At 36.5% G+C, this 22,999-nt stretch overlaps 1 long non-coding RNA gene across 6 annotated transcripts in view; it reads right to left on the reverse strand.

Moving 5' to 3' along the window:
- The window catches only part of LOC147361813 (uncharacterized), a 107,959-nt gene extending 89,964 nt beyond the window's left edge, over positions 1 to 17,995 (reverse strand). Inside the window, exons 1-5 of one of the 6 annotated variants that reach the window (XR_015137655.1) lie at positions 17,715 to 17,995; positions 16,822 to 16,890; positions 15,563 to 15,614; positions 15,301 to 15,373; positions 9,919 to 10,518 (exon numbers count right to left, since the gene is read on the reverse strand). This is a non-coding gene — a long non-coding RNA (uncharacterized LOC147361813). The other 5 variants (XR_015137656.1, XR_015137653.1, XR_015137652.1 and 2 more) reach the window with 5 other exon arrangements.
- Positions 17,996 to 22,999: the final 5,004 nt, after the last annotated feature.

Here is a 22,999-nt window from a genome sequence, read left to right on the forward strand (position 1 = left end):
AAGAGCTGACTCATCTGAAAAGACCCTGATGTTGGGAAAGATTGAAGGCAGGAGTTGAAGGGGATGACAGAGAATGAGATTGTTAGATGGTATCACCGACTCAATGGACATGAGTTTGGGTAAATTCCGGGAGTTGGTGATGGACAGAGAGGCCTGGCGTGCTGTGGTTCATAATGTTGCAAAGAGTCGGACACAACTGAGCAACTGAACTGAACTGAACTAAAGGAAAACCTCAGAAACAATGTAAAAATACTCTTGAACCTCTTTGGAAAAGATCATACCTGGTCTTACTAACCCAGCAATTATCTTTGAAAGCCCTGCATTTACATTTCCAAAGTCACAATGCATCATACGCCCATGAACCAGCTGTCCTCAGTGATTGGAAATGTAAAACTGACACTCTTTACAGATTCTCTAAAAGCAGATAGCTTCATGAAGAATTCAGTTTTTCCAAAAATTTTGAGTCACATTTCTGACTCCTAAGACTTTCAGACACTGATTTTGAATACTAGGGAATCTGAATTGCTGTCTCTTTCTCCATTTTTTAAAAAAATAATTATCCTTCATTATCAAAAAGTCTACAAACAATAAATGCTCTAGAGGGTGTGGAGAAAAGAGAATGCTCTTGCACTCTTGGTTGGAATGTAAATTGATATAGCCACTATGGAACACAGTATGGTGATTCCTTAAGAAACTAGGAATAAAACCACGATATGACCAGCAATCCCACTCCTAGGCATATACCCTGAGGAAACCAAAATTGAAAAAGACACATATATCCCACTGTTCATTGCAGCACTATTTACAACAGCTATAACATGGAAACAACCCAGATGTCCATCAACAGATGAATAAAGAAGTTTTGGTACATATACACAATGGAATATTATTCAGCCATACAAAGGAACACATTTGAATCAGTTCTAATGAGATGGATGAATCTAGAGCCTATTATACAGAATGAAGTAAGTCAGAAAGAGAAAGATAAATATTGTATTCTAACACATATATACGGAATCTTAAAAAATGGTATTGAAGAATTTATTTACAGAGCAGCAATGGAGAAACAGACATAGAAGATAGACTTATGGACATGGGAAGAGGGGAGGAGAGGGGGAGATGTATTGAAAGAGTAACATGGAAACTTACATTACCATATGTAAAATAGATAGCCAACGGGAATTTGCTCTATGGCTCAGGAAACTCAAACAGGGGCTCTGTATCAACCTAGAGGGGTGGCGTGGGGAGGGAGACAGGAGGGAGGTTCAAAAGGGAGAGGATATATGTATACCTATGGCTGATTCATGTTGAGGTTTGACAGAAAACAACAAAATTCTGTAAATCTATTATCTTTCAACTAAAAATAAACATTTTTTAAAAAGCTAAAAAAATAACTATCTTTAAACCATCTGTTGTGGTTTAAAAATATAAAATTTAATAAGCATCAAGGATGAAAATTTTTAAGATTTTTTCCTTTTATTTATAAAACTTTATTTAGTTTCTAAATGCTTGGCATTTGACATTTGACGGTTAGAATAAAGAACTAAAGAGAAAGAAATGAAACCTTGGAAATCTGGCCACTGTGGCTTTTCTAAACTGGGGAATTTGGGGCTTAGGATTTTTTTTTTTTTTTTTTTTTTGTGAGCATTAAGAAAAGTTAGTATTTCTAAAGGAAGCACTTCAGGGTGTATTGACGATCCACTTCTTGTATTCCTTAGCACTGCAATTCTGTATTGTATCTTATCCAGACCCATGAGTGTTTTTATCTGAGAACTAGCCAGTATCTGATGAATGAATTCACTAGGGGGAAAAAAAAAAATTACACTTGAAACTCTAACATTTCTTACGCTCATGGACTTCACTTGTTCTTCAGACTTGGATTCCTAGTTAGAGGTGAGAAACTGGACTCTGACATTCAGCATAAAAATGGTCTCTCTGAGGCAAATGCTGGTAAAGAATAACTGTAAAAGTCTCTAAAAGACTAAAACTGTTTCAACATGACCCCTGAAAAACTTGTCTCCAACTATTCCTTCCCATCAAAATTTTGCTAAATTCAAGATGACCTAAATTCAATAGCTGATAAATTGCAACCACAGCTTTGCCGCTCTGCCCTCCTGTCCTATAATTAATGATATTTTAATTTTCATAAATATTGAGAATTTCCATAGTGGACTTAGAACAAAACTAAATTTTGACTTATCTCCTCTCTGTCAAACAATATATTTAAGCATCTTGCTTACCTCCCTCACATTCATAACAAAGTTGATCTCATTTAGCAATATTTAGTATAAATTTGACCTAATGATTTGGCTTTTCTCCTTTCACAATAGATAATGGTCATTTGGGTTGGTCACCAGGAAGAATAGCAAAAAAAAATGAATAAGCAACAAAGAATTTCAGTTATACAGCAAGGCAAAATATTCCATTACCAATTTTCCAAAGTAGATACCCTAAAGAAAGTTCTGAAAATACATTCTAAACAGAAATCCAGTGCACAATGTGTGGTTTTGGGTTTATCATAGCAAACAGACTAGGACACTGGGACTGGGTTTTGTCTTAATGCAGGGTTGTAGATCAAAACAAGGAGAGAATGTACTGGTGGATAAAATTTTTATTGTAGATTTCTGCAGGACTATTCTTATAAGACATTGAAAACACTAAGTTTTTACAGAGATAACATTTAACTGACTTTTGTTATACAGATGATTTTGGAAACAGTGAATGATAGCTTGAAAATATATTAGAAGAAGACAGTGTAGGGGAAGATGATGTACACATGCTCACGGTAGTGTTTCAGTGAACTGACACCTTCCTATACTCTAAATCTGAGAGCTAGCAAAGATTAAGGGGAAAAAAAATAACCCAGAATCATGTCTGGGATGATCTGTTCTCTTTGCAAAAGGGCTAAAACTTTTTTGAGGAACAAGAATTATATCAAGGTAAACTAGTCCTCATATTTCAGATAAGTGTTTGTTGGCATCCTATCAGTCAGTCAGTCAGTTCAGTCGCTCAGTCGTGTCCGACTCTTTGTGACCCCGTGAATTGCAGCACGCCAGGCCTCCCTGTCCATCACCAACTCCCGGAGTTCACTCAAACTCACGTCCATCAAGTCGGTGATACCATCCAGCCATCTCATCTTCTGTCATCCCTTTCTCCTCCTGCCCTCAATTCCTCCCAGCATCAGAGTCTTTTCCAATGAGTCAACTCTTCGCATGAGGTGGCCAAAGTATTGGAGTTTCAGCTCCAACATCAGTCCTTCCAATGAACACCAAGGACTGATCTCCTTCAGAATGGACTGGTTGGATCTCCTTGTAGTCTAAGGGACTCTCAAGAGTCTTCTCCAACACCACAGTTCAAAAGCATCAATTCTTTGGCACTCAGCCTTCTTCACAGTCCAACTCTCACATCCATACATGACCACTGGAAAAACCATAGCCTTGACTAGACGGACCTCTGTTGGTAAAGTAATGTCTCTGCTTTTGAATGTGCTATCTAGGTTGGTCATTCCTTTCCTTCAAAGAAGTAAGCGTCTTTTAATTTCATGGCTGCAGTCACCATCTGCAGTGATTTTGGAGCCCATAAAAATAAAGTCTGACTCTGTTTTCACTGTTTCCCCATCTATTTCCCATGAAGTGATGGGACCAGATGCCATGATCTTAGTTTTCTGAATGTTGAGCTTTAAGTCAACTTTTCCACTCTCCTCTTTCACTTTCATCAAGAGGCTTTTTAGTTCCTCTTCAATTTCTGCCATAAGGGTGGTGTCTGTGGTAAGCTGCAAATCCAGCCTTCACCCTCATACCATACTGAGTGTGGGGAACTTCAACACATTTGCTTCATTTTTTTCAAGTTCAATGGCCTTAGGCAATGCCTCTTTAGCCAATATCTGCTGTGGAGAGCTGTTCCAATTCCTTTTTTTTCCCTTGAAAATAAATCCTGCTTGCTAACTTACCTCCTAATTTATCATATATTATTATTTAAGGCATCATATATTATTTAAGGCAGTATATCCTTTATCTGGGAAAATAAGTTGACTTGTTAATGTACTCACTTTTAGAAAACAGTCGGCCTTTATATCAAAGCAGTACTTCTTGGTCATGTCTAAATTATATAACAATCCACCTGAGACTTTATTGTAAGATTGCATGTACTAGTTTTAGGATCACAATCAGTGACTGGATAATTTATCAAATCAATTTCATCATTTATATAATATGGGAATAATTTGATATGCAGGTATGCATATATACGGCCTTCCCAGGCGGCTCAGTGGTAGAGAATCTGCCTGCCAATTCAGGAGACTTGAGACACAGTTTTAATCTTTGGGTCGGGAAGATCCCCTTGAGTAGGAAATAGCAACTGACTCCAGTATTTCTGCCCAGAATATTCAATTGACAGAGGAGCCTGGCAGGCTACAGTCCGTGTGATCAAAAAGAATAGGATACAACTGATCACATGAGCATGCACTTATATATATTTATATACATAGCTGTTTATAAAACTATTTTGGTAATGAATGCTAAAGAAATGTTTAAGTGGTTTATAAAAAATATCATGGTAATGGGTGCTAAATAAATACTTAAAAGGTTTACCAAAAAAAAAAAAATTTTGCATATGCTTTTTTTTTTATTGCAATAAGGTTTTGCAAACTAAATAGAAAAATACCGTGGTATCTAAGGTGAGAAAAATCCATATGTTCAGCTTTAAGGGTATTTCATTATATACTACAACTGGAATTATGAATAATCAATTGATCATATTTATAAAAAATAATTATGTATATATATTTGTGCAAACTACTCCTGAAATATAAACCTAAAATTAATTTGTGTTTGTAGGCGTTTTTTGCTAATTTAGAGTATGTTTTACTTTTATATGCACAATTTTTAACAGTATAACTTGTGTACATATGTATTCAAATCTCTATTTTCCTCAGTTCTTAAAATATTACAGACATATGTCTCAAAGTCACTATCTTCATGACTACTTGGGAATTTAGATCATGCTGCTTCTTTCTGCCTTTGGGTGTTATTTTATACACAAAATTTTCACTGGAAAAAATTTGGTTTCAGTGCTCTCTAAATGTACTGTAAAAATTACACTGTTGGTGGGAATGCAAACTAGTAGAGCCACTATGGAGAACAGTGTGGAGACTCCTTAAAAAAACTGGAAGTAGAACTGCCTGGGCATACACACTGAGGAAACCAGAATTGAAATAGACACGTGTACCCCAATGTTCATCACAGCACTGTTTATAATAGCCAGGACATGGAAGCAACCTAGATGTCCATCAGCAGATGAATGGATAAGAATGCTGTGGTACATATACACAATGGAGTATTACTCAGCCATTAAAAAGAATACATTTGAATCAGTTCTAATGAAGTGGATGAAACCGGAGCCTATTATACAGAGTGAAGTAAGCCAGAAAGAAAAACACCAATACAGTATACTAACCCATATATACGGAATTTAGAAAGATGGTAACAATAACCCTGTATACGAGACAGCAAAAGAGACACTGATGTATAGAACAGTCTTTTGGACTCTGTGGGAGAGGGAGAGGGAGGGATGATTTGGGAGAATGGCATTGAAACATGTATAATATCATATATGAAATGAGTCGCCAGTCCAGGTTCAATGCACAATACTGGATGCTTGGGGCTGGTGCACTGGGACGACCTAGAGGGATGGTACGGGGTGGGAGGAGGGAGGAGGGTTCAGGATGGGGAACATGTGTATACCTGTGGCAGACTCATTTTGATATACGGCAAAACCAATACAATATTGTAAAGTTAAAAAAAAAATTTCATGTGATAATCTTTTGAAATTATAGGTAAAACACTTATTAAAGACCCTGAATGTAATGACACATATACTTATTTTTAGATGTATCAGTAGTTAAAGAGAATAGGAAGAGTAATGAAAAGAAAATATTTACTTGGATCATATTTAATAATGTTTGATAAACATAATAAAATAATGAATTATACTGTTTAATGAATAAATCATAAACACCACCCTGAATCAAGAAATAAAATATCAACAGTAACTTACAGTCCTCTTCCTTCACCTCATGACTTTTTCCAAGCACAAACTTAGCTACTCTTAGAAGTTACCATTACACTGATCTTGTGATACTCGTTTTCTTACTTGCCTCTATGGTTTTCCTGTGTATTTATCCTTAAAACTTTAGAGTTTAATACTGTCTATTACTGAACATTTTACATTTAGATTCCATACTCTAGGCAGTCATTTTTCTTTGTCCTTTCAACTGACAATATATTTTTAAAACTCTTTCAATTGTTTTATGTTAACGAGTTTATTTTCACCGAAATGCAGTCTTGGTTTGTCTTTAATTATCTTGATATTTATGAATTAATAACAACTTATATATTCACTCTATTTACAAAATTTTCCCTATTTCAGAATCTTCCTCTAATTATTCTTGTACATCCATCCTGGTTCTCTAAATTCTGCTAACTTTATCATGCTGCTGCTGTTGCTGCTGCTGCTGTTTAGTCGTTAAATCGTGTCCAACACCTCACTACTCCGTGGAATGTAGCCCATCAGACTGCTCTGTCCATGGGAATTTCCAGGCAGTAATACTGGAGTGGGCTGCCATTTCTTTAGTATGAGGAGTGGAATAGCTTGATTTTAGGGAATTCACATGTTCACCATTCTTGTATAAAGCCAAACCATTTCCAATTTAAGTTTCTACTATTAGTGCATCCATGTTAAAATATTTCTGCTTTCTACCAGTCTTGGGCTTGTCAGTATTTTTAAATCATTAGCATATCAACATGTATGAAAAGGAATCTTAACAGTTTTTATCACAGGAATTGCATTTAACATCCTAAAGCTGTAAAATTCTAATTTGAATTTATACCTGCTTAACTTCAATCATATATAAAACTCTGCCTCTTCATTACTCTTTACACTTCACTTTCAGTTACCAATGTCACATCTTGGATCATTTTCCTTTTCTCCCCCTTAGTATTATCCAACCAGTGATAAATGCCTCTCCTCTTAAAAGATAATTGTGTGTAGTATAAATGTCCAATTTAGGAACAATTTTCTTTCAATATACAAAATATATTAGTCCATTCTTTTTTCTTCTTCTTTTACTGTAGAGAAGTCAATGTAGCTGGTACTTCTAAATAATTTTTTTTTTAATTCTTTGGCTTTAAGATTTATTTTCTTTTCTCTTTTGGGGTTTTCAGACCACTTGTACTCTGGAAATAATATGCAATTTATTGGAAAAGTCATTCAACAATGAGCTTATAGTCAAGCTATTTGATGGAAATTCCATGCTTCCCATTATCTGCAAGCATCTGCTACTATTAAGTGTTGGAACAGTTTCCTTACCAATTAGTTTAAACAGATTTCTACTTCACCTCTTCTTAATTTACCTCATTAGAGTAACTTGGTCATTGAATCCAGCTCTTTTCAGAAAGTGACCATCCCATCTCAGTTAGAGACACATGAGTGGATTCTATCCCACCCATTTCATTCCTGGAGATGATACATCTTTCTACTATCACCAATCTCAGACCAGCCTGGTTGACACATTCTTCATATGAAAATATAGTCAAAAGAAGGCAAATGGACTCAAAATTACTTCCAATTATGCTTTATGAAAATGATGTTTTCTTCTATCTGACCCTTTTTTGTTAAAAGTTTAGCTGTGAGCAATTTATTGGAGAAAAAATTAGTTATAGATACTGAAATGTGACACAGGGATACTACCTAGTATCTGTCTTAGATAAAGAGGACAGATTGCACTCAATGCTCTCAGGCAGTCCCTCCAAATACAAGAACTAGGTTCAGTTACACAAACTGAGTAACTGGTTATTACAAAGTTTACCAATTGGCTGGCAGGCTATGTTGACCGCACTATCAACCTGTGACCTGCAGCTGATTAAATCCCAACAAAATAAACAAGTTCTTCACAGAGTACCATATGCACCTTTCGAATCATATTTCTTTTGGGAAAACCAATCATTAATCACCTTTCTTCCCTAAACACAACTGTTTCCACCTTAGTGATGACCTTAAGAGACCTCAAATATCTAAGAAATTCCCCCATGTAGATCAATTATCCCTCAGTTGGCTGGGAAAATCTATAGAGAATATAATTTTGTTTGTTTGCTTGGGGAAAATTCCTAGAAGGATAACAGATTCAAAATTTGTGTACCCACTATGGCCATTATTCTTTACAGTGGTGGCGGTTTAGTCATTAAGTAGTATCCAACTCTTGCAATCCCATGGACTGTAGCCTGACAGGCTCCTCTGCCCAGGGGATTCTCAGGGCAAGAATACTGGAGCGGGCTGCCATTTCCTTTTCCAATTCTCTACAGCAGAGTCATCCAATCAGAAAAGATGATATAAAATCTATCCCTTACTATAGCTTAACAAAAGTTGGGTCCTTGAAGGCATTCAGGTCAACTTCAAATAACTGGCTAGGATTCTGATGAGAATTGTGCTATACTTCCTCCTCAGAAGCCAAAGTAGAGTTTGCACCATTACAAATGTGTTTTACTGCATCTCGAGAAATGGCCCAGGCCAAGTGGAAAGATCAATACAGAACTTTAAGGAAAAAGATACCTGAATTTCCAAAGTAGATGCTGATGATTTATGGTCATTCAGCTGGCTGTGAGTTGTTATGCCTTTCTAATATAATATTTCTGGAAAATCCTTATTGTCTTTTCTAATATTGTCTCTGTCCCCTGTCTTTTTTGCCTATGGCTCTCATTAAACAATATAGACTTCATTCTGTCCTGCACATTTTCATTACTGCTATCCCATACTTTTATTGTTTTGAGTCTGAATGCTCTATCTAGATGATTTATTTTGACCTAATGTCCAATATTTTTTTAGTCTGCTAAATACTTTTTTTTTTTTTTTTTTTAGCTGTGCTGCACAGAATTCAGGATCTTAGTTCCCTGACCAGGGATTTAACCCATGCCCCTTGCAGAAGAAACACAGATTCTTAATCACTTAATATCCAGGGAAATCCCAGTCTGCTGTCAAAATTAATCACTGCGTTTTGATTTGGTCATGTATTTTTAAAAAATACTTCTACAAGTTTTATTTGAATATTTTTCAAATCATCTAATTCTTGTTCTCTGCAAATATGGCCAAGGTTTGTCTTTTTAACATCATAAAAATTACTTATTTTTACAATCTGTGTCTGATAGTTCCAGTAGGCACAATGATGATTTAGATACCTCCTTGACCAGATTCGATATCTGATTTCCCTTGGTTCTCCCAGAATGTGTCCTTAGGGTGTTAAATCATATGGAAGTCTGTATTTGTCTTTAAGTTTCTGAGGCTTGGGATGGGGTATATTTATTTCTGGTTCAAGTTTACCCTAGGAGTGCAACCTTAATTTAGGGAATTTGCACTTGGCTTAGTAACCTTACAAAGCTTTATGCTTATACTTCAATCTCCCTTGCCCTATTAGATTCTCAAAAGCTCAATTACTGCAAGATTGGCATATGAGCTCAGGCTCTATGTATACTTAAGAGTGAATTCTTGCTTTCTGTTATATTTTGCCTGATGATTTCTTGTTATTTTATCAGTCTTTGATTTATCAGTAAGATTTGTAAAGATATTTTAATCCAACATCTTTAGTTGTTTTCAATGGATAAATTAGTCTGAATAATGTTGAATGCCATTAGAGGAACAGTTTGCTAGAAAATGATTTACCTTAATAATGTTTGATTATCGGTTTTAGTTTACCATTAACTGGGCACTTAGCACACACTAGACATTGTGCAAAGCAGGTTTCTGTTCTTAATCGCTGCAAAAATTCTATGGTATAAAATATTAAAAAGAGCCTTCGCCCAATGTCGGTATATGCATAAAGAAAAAAACCTACAAGGAAAAAACACATATGAAGTATGGAAACATGCTTTATTTAGATTTCTCAGTTACTTAATTATCAAAAGGATAGATATGTATGTATGCATACATTCAGTTCAGTCACTCAGCCATGTCCGACTCTTTGCGACCACATGGACTGCAGCACAACAGGCTTCCCTGTCCATCACCAACACCCAGATCATACTCAAACTCATATCCATCGAGTCAGTGATGCCATACAATCATCTCATCCTCTGTGGTCCTCTTCTCCTCGTGCCTTCAATCTTTCCCAGCATCAGGGTCTTTTCCAATGAGTAGGTTCTTCACATCAGGTGGCCAAAGTATTGGAGTTTCAGCTTCAGCAGCAGTCTTTCTGATGAATATTCTGGACTGATTTCGTTTAGGATTGACAGGTTTGATCTCCTTGCAGGCCAAGAGACTCTCAAGAGTTTTCTCCAACACGTTTGGCACTCAGTCTTCTCTATAGTCCAATTCTCACATCCATACATTACTACTGGAGAAACCATCGCTTTGACTAGACAGACCTTTGTTAGCAAAGCAACATCTCTGTTTTTTAATATGCTGTCTAGGTTGTCATTGCTTTTCTTCCAGGGAGAAAGTGTCTTTTAATTTCATGGCTGCAGTCACCCTCTGCTGTGATTTTGGAGCCAAGAAATGAATCATATGTATAAAAGGAATTTTGCAAGACAGGTAGGTATAATTGGACTGATACTCTACAGAAAGGCTTAAGTCCAGTAACTGAATGGATAAATCAAGTCTCTAGTGAAACTAATGACAATAGAGATACATACTCATTTCCTTTTAAATTCCTAAATATACAGGTTAAAGTAGGAAAAAAAGAAAAAAGCATCTCATATGTTTTTAAAAATCTTGGTTCAGAAAGAAAATCAGTCTTTTCTATTCAGAATTCACACTGGTAACCAGAAAAAAGGGAAATCAATGAAACAGTGTTTTAAAGATAAAGGTACCTGATTTTCAAGTTATTATTTTTCATGTTTAATGATACAATAAAATCTTGACAAAAATCCAAGATTTCATAGCACAGCTTAAGACTCATTTGTCTACTCTGTGAATTGTCTTTGGCATGTTGTGATATACAAAGATCTTGAAGAGCAGACATTTTAAGAAGGAGAAGATAAAAACTCCCTGGAGCAGGAAATAACCATGAGTACTGACTGTAAGTCATTGTTTGAATGAATAAACACACACACACACACATACAAATGACATTCTTTACATAGAGAAATATAAAAAAAAAAAAAAAAACAAACTTTTTATTGACCTAAAATTAAGGCTTAAACACCATGACAGCATGAGTTAGGGTATGAATAGGGGTTAGAGTTGGAAATTAAATGCATTCTAGACTCTCTAACCTAGCAACAGACTCATAGAAGATGCCAAATAAATTACAGCTATGAAAAAAAAAAAAAAAAAGCAATTTTAACAGAAAGTTTCTGTGTGGCAGTAAGGGAGATATCATTTCCTGGGTAAAGCAGATGATTGGAGAGTATATTTTCTCTTGCTTTATGAGCAGTGGTCTCTACTGCTACATACTTGATGTTTGCCATGGAGAATGACCTTTTAGCTAATTTTGACAGGGCTCCTAAAGTTCCTTTTAATATCAGCATTGATTTTGATGACATCAAGTTCCAACATCCATCAAGGTCAACAAGAGGTGTATCAGGAGAAATTGAGGAATCTGGATTGCAAATATTCAATTTCAAGTTGTTTTTGTGTGAATTCACAAAGATGTTTTAGTAAGCCAAAGCTACTTAAACATTGCATTGACCAAACCCATGCCATATATTATTTGTAAATTTTGTAAGGTACATTTTTATGTATGTACACACATGTCAGTTTTACTGCAGATACACAAACATATATATGTATATTTTACATACAATGTATAAATGACTAATCTAAATACATGTGTGTGTACATATAGATCTTAAATATACATTCAATTATACTAAACAACTTTCACTTTCTCAGTAAGAGTTTAGTTACTCTAAACTTATATTTTATGCTTGAAATTTAGAAGACTCCTGTTAAATACATCTATATGTACACCATATAGACCCATGTCAAGATTATTAGGTAAACAAATACCATCCCAGATAATAACTTATTCCCACTGGGTGTTTCATTTTCAAAGAATAATGTCAACAAACAAACATTACAGAGTAAGTATGGGTGTGTGCATGCTAAGTTGCTTCAGTCATGTCCAACTCCGTGTGACTCTATGGACTATAGCCTTATAGGCTCCTCTGTCCATGGAATTTTCAGGCAAGGATACTGGTAGCCATTTCCTCCTCCACGGGATCTTCCCAACCCAGGGATTGAACCCATGTACCTTATGTCTCCTGCACTGGCAGATAGGTTATTTACCACTACTCCACCTGGGAAGTTACACATAGTAACAACAATGCAGAAGAAAAAGGCAGAAAACAAAGCCGATTTTTGTATGATTTAACTGAGAGATAGAAATTCAATAACAAATGTTAAACCTTATTCCCATTTAGCTACAGTTCAAATACACTGCCACTAAATATAATTCAGCCCCATCTTTATATTCTCATATCTAGAATTAAAATCTTATTTCCCCCTGTAGCCACTTTAGAGAAAGACAGAGGAAACTAGTAACATTAGGATTTCTTGAAAAGTCAGGATGTTTAATTAGCTGATTTAATTTTTTTGTAGGATAACTTTGAATCCATGTTAACTTATTTGAATACATAGAAATTATGGTAGTAAAAGGATTCAGCTTCACTCCAAATAGAAGTCTTATATTACTGGGGGAATGGTTGGAGCTGTTAATTAAAGATAGTTTGAAAAGTGCTTTAAAGGATCTTGGAAGGCAACATGAATAATTATTGTATTTGCTTCCAATGACCATAAGAGAAGAACTCAAATGATTCGCAGGGTAGCATTTTTGAAGACCAGTATAAATTGACAGAAGTTGTCCATGAGATTGGAGAAGGCAATGGCACCCCACTCCAGTACTCTTGCCTGGAAAATCCCATGGATGGAGGAGCCTGGTAGGCTGCAGTCCATAGGGTCTTGAAGAGTCGGACACGACTGAGTGACTTCACTTTCACTTTTCACTTTCCTGAATTGGAGAAGGAAATGGCAACCCATTCCAGTTCTTGCCTGAAGAATCCCAGGGATGGGGGAGCCTGGTGGCTGCCGTCTATGGGGTCACACAGAGTCGGACACAACTGAAGTGACTTAGCAGCAGTAGCAGTCCATGAGATTAAACCTATTCACCACCCTGATTAAAGGTGTTAATGCTTCCTTGATTTGGCAAAAATTTTAAATCAATGCCACTGGTTTTCATTTTTCTTTGCCTTTAAATTTTAGAAGTAGTAAGGGTTTGAAAGTAATGCAAGTATTTATTTAAATATTCCACATAAAACTAGTTAGTCTCAGCTCTTGTTTATTATTATAGTATTATTCCTCATTTCAACATGTCATATGGCAAATACTCAGTCAAGACTTACTTTTATTGATAGAGTGGATTTCCTTAGGACATCTCTATGGATCCCCACTCTTTTCTGTTAAAATAGTATTGTGTAGCCATTGAAACTGAAAAGTAACCTACACCTATGTGTTCTCACAATATGCCTGTACTTTCTTAGTGGCTCAGAGGGTAAAGCGTCTGCCTGCAATGCGGGAGACCCAGGTTCGATTCCTGGGTCAGGAAGATCCCCTGGAGAAGGAAATAGCAATCCACTCCAGCACTCTTGCCTGGAAAATCCCATGGACAGAGGAGCCTGATAGGCTACAGTCCATGGGGTTGCAAAGAGTCGGACACGACTGAGCGACTTCACACTTCACACTTCTTTCTGAGGCATCATTTATTTATATGTACACATCTATGTATGTATGTATTTGCCACAAATGAAACATCCGACCTCAAACAAAACATTTCAAGGACAAACTTTATAAAAAAAAATTACATATATCAAGTGACCCTTGATATATATCCTTCATTTATCAATGACCATATCAGTGAAAGAAGTGTCTCCTATTGACATATGATATATTTAGCCTCTATCTGAAAAATTCACCAATTCTTACCTAAAGAACCTAGACAGTGAATAATATTTTAGGTTAAAGCACATCAAATTTAAATATTCAAAAATTTTCTGTCAAAAAAATAGCTTTGAAATTTTGAAAAAGTTATCTCATATTAAAATTGAAAGAGTTATATTAAAACTCAACCCAAAACATTAGTTATTAAAAGATTACTTAGAGTCAATAATTATTGGAGAAGGAAATGACAACCCACTCCAGTGTTCTTGCCTGGAGAATCCCAGGGACGGGGGAGCCTGGTGGGCTGCCGTCTATGGGGTCGCACAGAGTCGGACACGACTGAAGTGACTTAGCAGCAGCAGCAGCAGTATTTGTTTTAAAGATTTTTTTAGATGTCAGTCATTTTTAAAGTCTTTATTAAATTTGTTACAATATTGCTTCTGTCTCGTATTTTGATTTTTTGTCCACAAGGCATGTGGGAGCTTAGTTCCCTAACCAGATACCAAACCAGCACCACCTGCATTGGAAGGTGAAGTCTTAACCACTGGAAGGCCAGGAAAGTCCCTGAAAAGAACTTATTATTGAAAAATACTTTGTATCATAGTTAAGAATAAAGAAATTGCAAGTATGTTTTCATTGCTACATGAGTATATTACCTCATTCCCTTCCTTTGTTTCTCTTTTTCTTTCTTGTGGTATGTATCTGTGACTTGGTTTCTGACAAATTTTCACATTTTTAACAAGCAAGATGATTTGCCTACAGAAATCTCATATTATGTATTTTCATTCTGTGTACAGCATATACTATATTAAAAGGAAAATTGTTTAGAAAGAATAAAGTTTTCATAATTGTTACTTCTCTTATAAGTATAAAACCTGGGTGACACCAAGAAAATCGTATTACAAGTATTATTATACACATTCCTTATTCTTTAGCAAAAGGATATAGAGTTCTCTGGTTTCTAAATTAGCCTCATCCCATCTGACCCCATTAAAACACAGTGCAACAGATCTAAGCATAAAAAACTGAGACATTTGCATTGGTTTGGAAAGAATATATACCCACACGGGGACAGACAAGTGAGGTTTTTATAGTTCCAAATACGTTTTCTTATTGAATTTGCACCTGCTTAAAGCCCAGCCAAATTGCAGTACATGGGCCAGTTCTATTTTCCATTTTCTTTGTGAATTAAAAGTAAAATAAATGTGCAATTGAGCCTAGACAGCAGATGGTCCGCAAAAGGTATAAACATGTTGTACCATATGTCTGAATGGCACTTTCAGAAGTACTTGGCACTGCTAGAATATTTCATTTTCAATAGACATATGAATATACATACACTACTACAATTAAAGATAAAGTGACTGATTCACATCTTACCATTTGGGAGAAGAGCAGCTTAGGAATAGGTCGTGTGCTCCCTCTGGGAAACAGCAGTTTCCCATGTTGATTCCTGATGGGATAGAGAAAAGCAAAGCCAACATAGGGTGGTAAGCTTGTGGAGAATTTTGTACCTTTAACAAGCCATGACCAAGTAAGTATATACAAATGAGCCTCCCTCTGGTTTCAGAACTGTCTCTGGGGTAGCTGGATATCCTGGGGAAAAAGCTGAAGGTACCTGAAGCCCTTGTTTTTAACTCACCTGCTAATCATTATCTTCGCCCCATTCCCATATACTTTCCTTTCTTCACTGCCTAATGGAAAAAAAAAAAAAAAAAAAAAGGAGCTTTTAACCTGACAAAGTAGATAACTTTTACAGAGGGTGAAAACTGAAGTTCTGAAATGTTACCTGCCTTGACTAATAAGACCTATTATGGCAGCCAACTCCTGATCCAGGTTTTTAAGCCCATATTCAGAATGTTACATATGCTGTACCCGAACTTTCTAAAGATACATAATATATACTTACCTCTATACTAAGGAATGTGTTAGTTTCTCTTCTTTTAGATGATAAGTGAATGTATAGGTATGGATTTTTCACTTTTTTTTTTTCTTGTAATTTTACCCCTGGGTGAGTTTAACCAAATATATGGCTTCAGATATTACTTCCATGAAATCATTACTCATTTATGATCTAGACCTAAATATACAATGGTTATACATTCACTATGACTGTTCGATCAACAGATGTCACTAAACTAACAGGAAAATGGTGCATTTTATTACTACAGTGTCCTGGTGAGCCTTATTCAATCTAGACTCCCATGGTATAGATTTTGGCACTAATATGCACACAAATCATGAATAAACCTTTAGTCATCTTTGTCACTTAGCTCATTTCCAGCTGCCAATTCAATTTATGGATAGTTCTGTCACTGGCAAAGCTGACTGGTCTCCATGGGTGAAAAAATAAGATGTAATTTGGGTGATGAGGTCTAACCTCTTCTTTTGGGCTTAGTCTAGTTTCATTTGGGCTTCCCTGGTGGCTTAGTAAAGAATCTGCCCACCAATGCAGGAGATGTGGGTTTGATCCCTGGATCTGGAATATTCCCTGGAGAAGGGAATGGCAACTCACTCTGATATTCCTGCCTGGGAAATCCCATGTACAGAAGAGCCTGCCGGGCTGCAATCCATGGGGGTCACAAAAGAGTCGGACATGACTTAGCGACTAAACAGTAACAACAGCTGGTTTTTCTTACCTATAGTGGGTTGCGTGCAGAGGCCTTGCAAGTAACAAGTCCAGTTAGAGTTTCCATAGAGGAACTGCTGCACATAACACACCAGCGCGGTGTGCCCGCAGGACAAGCGCTGTGCACAGTGCCTCAATTCAAGATGGCGATGGCCCTGTGCAGAGAAGCTGGGCCAGGCACCTGGGTCTGGGGCGGTAAGCGACACGCCTGCGCCTCATAGGCAAGAACCCCGCCCTCTCCTCACTGACAGAAACCTACAAAACAGTCCCACCTGCAGCCTCTTGAGGACAGCGTTTCTTCTGGAGCAGGAGTCCCCAACCTCCAGGCTGACTGGTTCGTGCTGCCAGATCAGTGGCGGCATTAGATTAGAAATAAAGTGCACGATAAATGTAACATGCTTGATCATCTCCCAACTATCCTCTGGAACCCTTGGTCCTTGGCACTGCTCTAGAGCAGGAGTTTGCATTTGTCCATTCTTTGATAAAGATCTCTTTTGCCTCTGAACTGAACTCAATCTCATTCCATAGGCTCTAAAGACACCTGGTAGAAGAACCCTTGCTGGGGGTGGACTCACAGGGGTGGACAACAATTCCTTCCATGCTACTGTAATGGCTCTCTAATGTGCATTTGCCTTAGCACATCCAGTTCTAGTTCCCAGTCTTGTTCTAGACTTTCTACTCTATAATATTAAATAGCTAATTAACATTCTAAATGTTCAATGCTTTTTTTTTTTTTACATATGTCTTGTGCTGTTTACAATTGTGAATTTGCTGATATATTCTTCCCGAATTACCTAACACAAATTTTAAAATATGCTTTAAAATGTGGAAAGTGCAAGAGAACATAAGTAAATGCCTACTGTATATTTCTTTAACCATTTAAAAATATTTTGGGGGGGGTCCAGTTCCAGGGGTTACTTAGGAGGATCCTGGACTCACCTCTTTTCAGGGACTCAACAAATCTCTCTCTCTCTAAAAAAAGTCCCTCTCTCTAAAAAAAGAAAAATTCTGAGCAACTTCTAGTTGAGCCAATGAGAGAAAGCTCATATCTATTAAGGAGGCTGGGACACAATCTCTCCACAAGCCCCATCCCTGGCACTGAGACCCATAATCAGGAGGGAACTCCACACTGAAAAGTGAAAGCTTTGAACTGCACATTGGACACCTGTATTGCGGAGCCTGCTGGTGACGCCAGTTGTCTTGCTGTAGCCACTGCCGCACTATTCGCTGAATCCAGGGTAGGCAAGGCGCGAGCTAAGAGGCCAGAAGGAGACTCCAGGAGCCCTAGCAATCGCAGACACACTTATTCTGTTCTGGCCGGCATGGCAGCCATACCACAAGTCTCTCCTCTCATGGCTGACCCCGCAGACACGGTCGTGATGCAGCAGTAATGCCGCTGCTTTACAACAACCCAACCTGTGACCAAATAAGTACCTCCTGAGGGGCATGCGCAGTCCTATAGGTGATCTCAGTTGTTACATAAACCGTGTGATATGCATGCTCAGTGCAGTAAGTGATCTCAGCTGTTACATATCATTATTTACAAAATGTGGGGCAAAAGCGAGAGGCCATGGGGCGAGAGAACCTGACCAAGCCATCTTCGCTAATTTGCTCTTTCCCTACAACACCTCAGCTTTTCAAACCGGCATTTAAAAGATGAACCCCTAATACATATAGCTTTGAAATCCAAAGAGGCAGACTCAAGTCTGCAAAACCCCAAGGCTGTAATAGTGTGACAAAGGACCCAAAAGGCTTGCAAGATCAGTCTCCATAGCCTTAGGGCACAGCCTGGAGGCAATAGATGGAGAGGCTTATTTGCTAATCTTAAAGCATTAACCTGTGATGGAGGCATCTGATTTTCTGGCATATTGGATCTAGCTCCCAGACCAAGGGATCGAGCAGGGGTCAAACCTGCACCCGTGCAGTGGAAGCATCAATTCTTAACCACTGGACCACTAGGGAAGTCCTGGGAGGTATTAATATCTAATTTAATACACATTAGAGGCTGGAAGGCAATGGCACCCCACTCCAGTACTCTTGCCTGGAAAATCCCATGGATGGAGGAGCCTGGTGGGGCTGCAGTCCATGTGGTCACTAAGAGTTGGACACAACTGAGCGACTTCACTTTCACTTTTTCACTTTCATGCATTGGAGAAGGAAATGGCAACCCACTCCAGTGTTCTTGCCTGGAGAATCCCAGGGACGGGGGAGCCTGGTGGGCTGACATCTATGGGGTCACACAGAGTCCGACATGACTGAAGTGACTTAGCAGCAGTAGCAGCAGCAGAGGCTGGAAGGCACCATCAGCATAGTGTTCCTCTGCCTCACTACAGCATACTTATATTAATAACTCCCAGAAAGAAATTTACACAGTCATCTGGAGTCACAGTTTTTGCAACTGATACCTGGGGATCACCTCCAGACCACCCAGTTGCCCAGTTCTGGAGGTCAGCATGGCTTATGCTTGTAGTCCCACAGGACTGTATACATTTGTACACTTTAAAAGCTGCTGCTTGAGCATGTGTTCCCAATCAGGCTGAATCTCCATACAGACTGAGATCCTCTCTTCTAGGAAACTGAAAGATCTTGACACACACTCAACTACTGGGGGGCATTAAAAATAAAAATAGGCTGCTTGGCCAATTGCAGAAGTTTGAAGGACAACCTAGAGCTAGGCCAGGATTAAGATTATATCCTGCATGAGGCCATTCCTTCAAGACTAGGAGAGGTGGCTCATTTACCTAATATATAAGAACTAACAGAGAGTCAAGCAAAATGAAAAAGCAATGTTCTAACAGAAGAACACAAAAAAAACCTTGAACTATTGTTTTGGTACAACTCAATAATATCATGCAATAAATATGTATTCTCTGACCTTCATTCAATTAAGATTATATCCTTAGAGATATTTACATTATATAGCATGAACCACATAGTTAGAACTATTAAAAAAATAAAACCAGGTAGGTCACAAAGGTATAAATTATATGTCTATACCATCCATCCTTATATAGGCATACGGTGAGTAATATTTTATATAAAATTTAAAATGTTCTATTTTCTTACTGTCGTTTTACTTTGCTTACAAAGAATTGCATTACCTTAGGTTATACCTCTCTCTCTAATTGAAGAAACTTCTTGTCAGCCTATTATCACAGATAAACTTTTTTTTTAATGTTCCAAATACTGTTTCATGAAAATGACTGTCATACTGTATACCATACAAATGTTATAGTGATTCATTCACTAGTGTATGGGCTAGGCCTCATGAAGAAATCATATAGATCATCCTAGGCTACAATAAAGCAATCCTGTTGTTGCTTCTTAATCAACAATGTATGAATTGTTATACCTGTAAGAGATATTTCTTTTCAAAAAAATTTAATGTAGTAATATATGTATCTAGAGAAGGGAATGTCTACCCACTCCAGTATTCTTGCCTGGAAAATCCCATGGACAGAGGAGTCTGGCAGGCTACAGTCCTTGGGGTCTCAAAGAGTCAGACATGACTCAGTGACTAACACACACAAACAATATATGTGTATTATCTACAGTGTTATATATCGTAAAACAACAATATTGTAGGTATCAACAGACAATCCTCTTATAAATAGATGATGTAAACTTAACAATATTGACAGAGTACAGGCCTATAAACAATTTTTCTTCTTTATAATTTTCTTAATTTTTCTTTTCTTTAGCTTACATTATTATAAGAATAAAATACAAAATATATGTTAACTGCTTATAAGTAAATTTTCCAGTCAATAGTAGTCTATTAGTAATTAAGTTTTGGGGAAGTCAAATTGTGCATGGATTTTTGACTGGGCAGGGGGAGAGGTCAATGGTCCAACCTCGGTCTTGTTCAACTGTCAAATGTACCTGAGAGATAAAATAGTAGTACTCTTTTCCTTTGTAAATAAACATACTTCACTAGGGCCATGGCTGAACATCTTCTATCAGACCCCTCTTCCCATACATAAAACCTATAAATTTTGGTAAACAAAAATAAACCTGAAGGCACAAAGCATAATCAAAAGCACTCAGATACTATTTAATAAAAGTTAAACTGAGAATAAACAGTAGCACTAAGTAGAGTTCCTTCTTTCACAGATAGTTTCTTGATATTCATCCTTAGTAATATCCAAAAAGAATAAGTCAAATTCTATTAAAAAAAAAAAAAAAAAGACTTAAACAATTGAAGAACTAGAAGAAAGTTTGTACTACCAGAGTCAAAGAATACTGAGAGGGAATATCTCTCAGTTAGAGGGAAATTAGAGGACCAGAGAGAAAGAGACCCACATCTAAATATAGAATTTGCCAGATTCTGACTTACCCTTGAAGTCTGAATTACTGAGGCATATTACAAGAACTGCAGAAAAGGCTAAAAAATATTGAGATTTGAACTTCTGTACCCACAAGAGTGACAAAATTGTGGTTCGGGAAAATTGAATGCTTGCTTAAAAAGCAAAATCAATATTCATAGGAGGAACAGAAAGAACTTAAAGTAGAAATTCTAAAAATATATAAAATAAAATTAAATACTCACTCAAAGAGTCAGACACAACTGAGCAACTGAACAACAACAATGTCAAAGATAGAAGTCAAAATTACTCAACAAATAAATACATAGGAAAATATGGCTGATTGTCTAGAAAGTAAGACAACCAACAAAGACTAACATGAGATAACCCAGTCTGGAAATTACAGCAGAGAAAAAAAATTATAAGAAAAAATAAAGTTATAATTCTAGAATGGAAAAGTAGAATATCTAAAAGAAAAAAAAAAGAGAAAAGAAAAACTTCACTGGATGGGCCTAGTGAACAAACAGAAATAACAAAATAGAGATCCAATGAGCTAAGCTTGCTGCCTCTGCTGCTGCTTAGTCACTCAGTGGTATCCAACTCTGCGACTCCATGGACTGTAGCCTGCCAAGCTCCTCTGTCCATGGGGATTCTCCAGGCAAGAATGCTGGAATGGGTTACAAGGCCCTCCTCCAGGGGATCTTTCCAACCCAGGGATAGAAGTCAAGTATCCCGCATTGCAGGTGGATTCTTTCCATCTGAGCCAACAGGGAAGCCCTAACATAAGCATAGCACTTAATGGAGTGCTATGACCAATGGAAATAATTCTTTCTGAAGAACAGAGAGGGGAAAAATAAATAAATAAACTTGAAAATCTAAAAGCTGAATAATGCCTTCTCAAGAAAACATGAGATCCTATGTTATAAACTGAATCATGTTCCCCAAAATGTGTATGTTGAAGTCCTAACAAATAGATCAATGGAAAATAGTTAGAAATGGATCCACTTTTATGTAATGATACTTTGATTTTCTAAAAGATGCCAAAGTCATCATTGGGGAAAAAAAAATCTTCAAATTATTGGAGCTGGAATAACTGGAAACCTTTTTTATAAAGAACAATTCTTTGATATTTTCTTACATATTACAAATTTATAAAAATCGATATGAAATGGATTATATATATTATCACAAATTTGAAACTATAACTTTTCAGAAGAAAATATTTGCACAGTTTTGGAGAAGAAAAGTTTTATTTGATAGATCCAGAAACAATAGCCTTAAAAAATATATTGTAAATCATAAAAATTCTGTTCATTAAAATAAAACATTAAGCAAATAAATTTTAGAAGAATTTTAAATTTAAATTTTAAAATTAAGTCCAAGAAAATAATATTTGCAAAACATAGATTTGCAAGACGACTTGAACCCAGAATTATGCAACAAATTTCTACAAGTCAATAATGAAATGACAAGAAATTCAATAAATATAAGCAAAAGATTAGAACAGAAGCTTCACAAAGGAATATCTAAGAATAGCAAAATGCATACTAGGAAGGCACAAAAATAATTTTTAAAAAAAGTACTCAAGACACACTCTTCCTCAAGGAAATACAAACTAAAAGCGAGATGCCAGGTATCTCTCACTAGATGGATAAAGAGATTGATAAAACCAAATGTTGCTGAAAATGTAGAGAATGCAATGCCTATATATTATTATACATGGTATATTCACAACAGGGATAAAAATGTTACTCTCAATTTAGAAAAAAAACTCAAATTTTCTAATAAAAATAAATACCTGTCTACTCTATCACATAGAAATTTCATTTGTGGCTATTGATATATTATAAATACAAACATTGTCCATAAGAAGATTTCTTGAGAATTTCATAGTCATTTTATTAATAATAGCCAGTGCTGAAAGTATCCCAAATATTCTTCAGTAAGCAAATGGATAAACAAATCTCTTGAATCCCCTACATGTTATTAATATTGCAAAATGGCTTTTCTCTTCTAAAAAATGCAAAATTTAAAGCAATTATGAGTTCTAAACAGGAATTTTATGGAGCAGGACAAGATGATTTTTAATTCTGTTAAATAATATAGAATACAGTTAGGAAAACTCAGAGTATGTTGAAAAATAGAG

This window comes from Bos grunniens, chromosome 12, assembly GCF_055505025.1.
Source record: "Bos grunniens cultivar Pamir isolate PY7600 chromosome 12, Bosgru_T2T1.0, whole genome shotgun sequence".
NCBI lineage: Eukaryota > Metazoa > Chordata > Mammalia > Artiodactyla > Bovidae > Bos > Bos grunniens.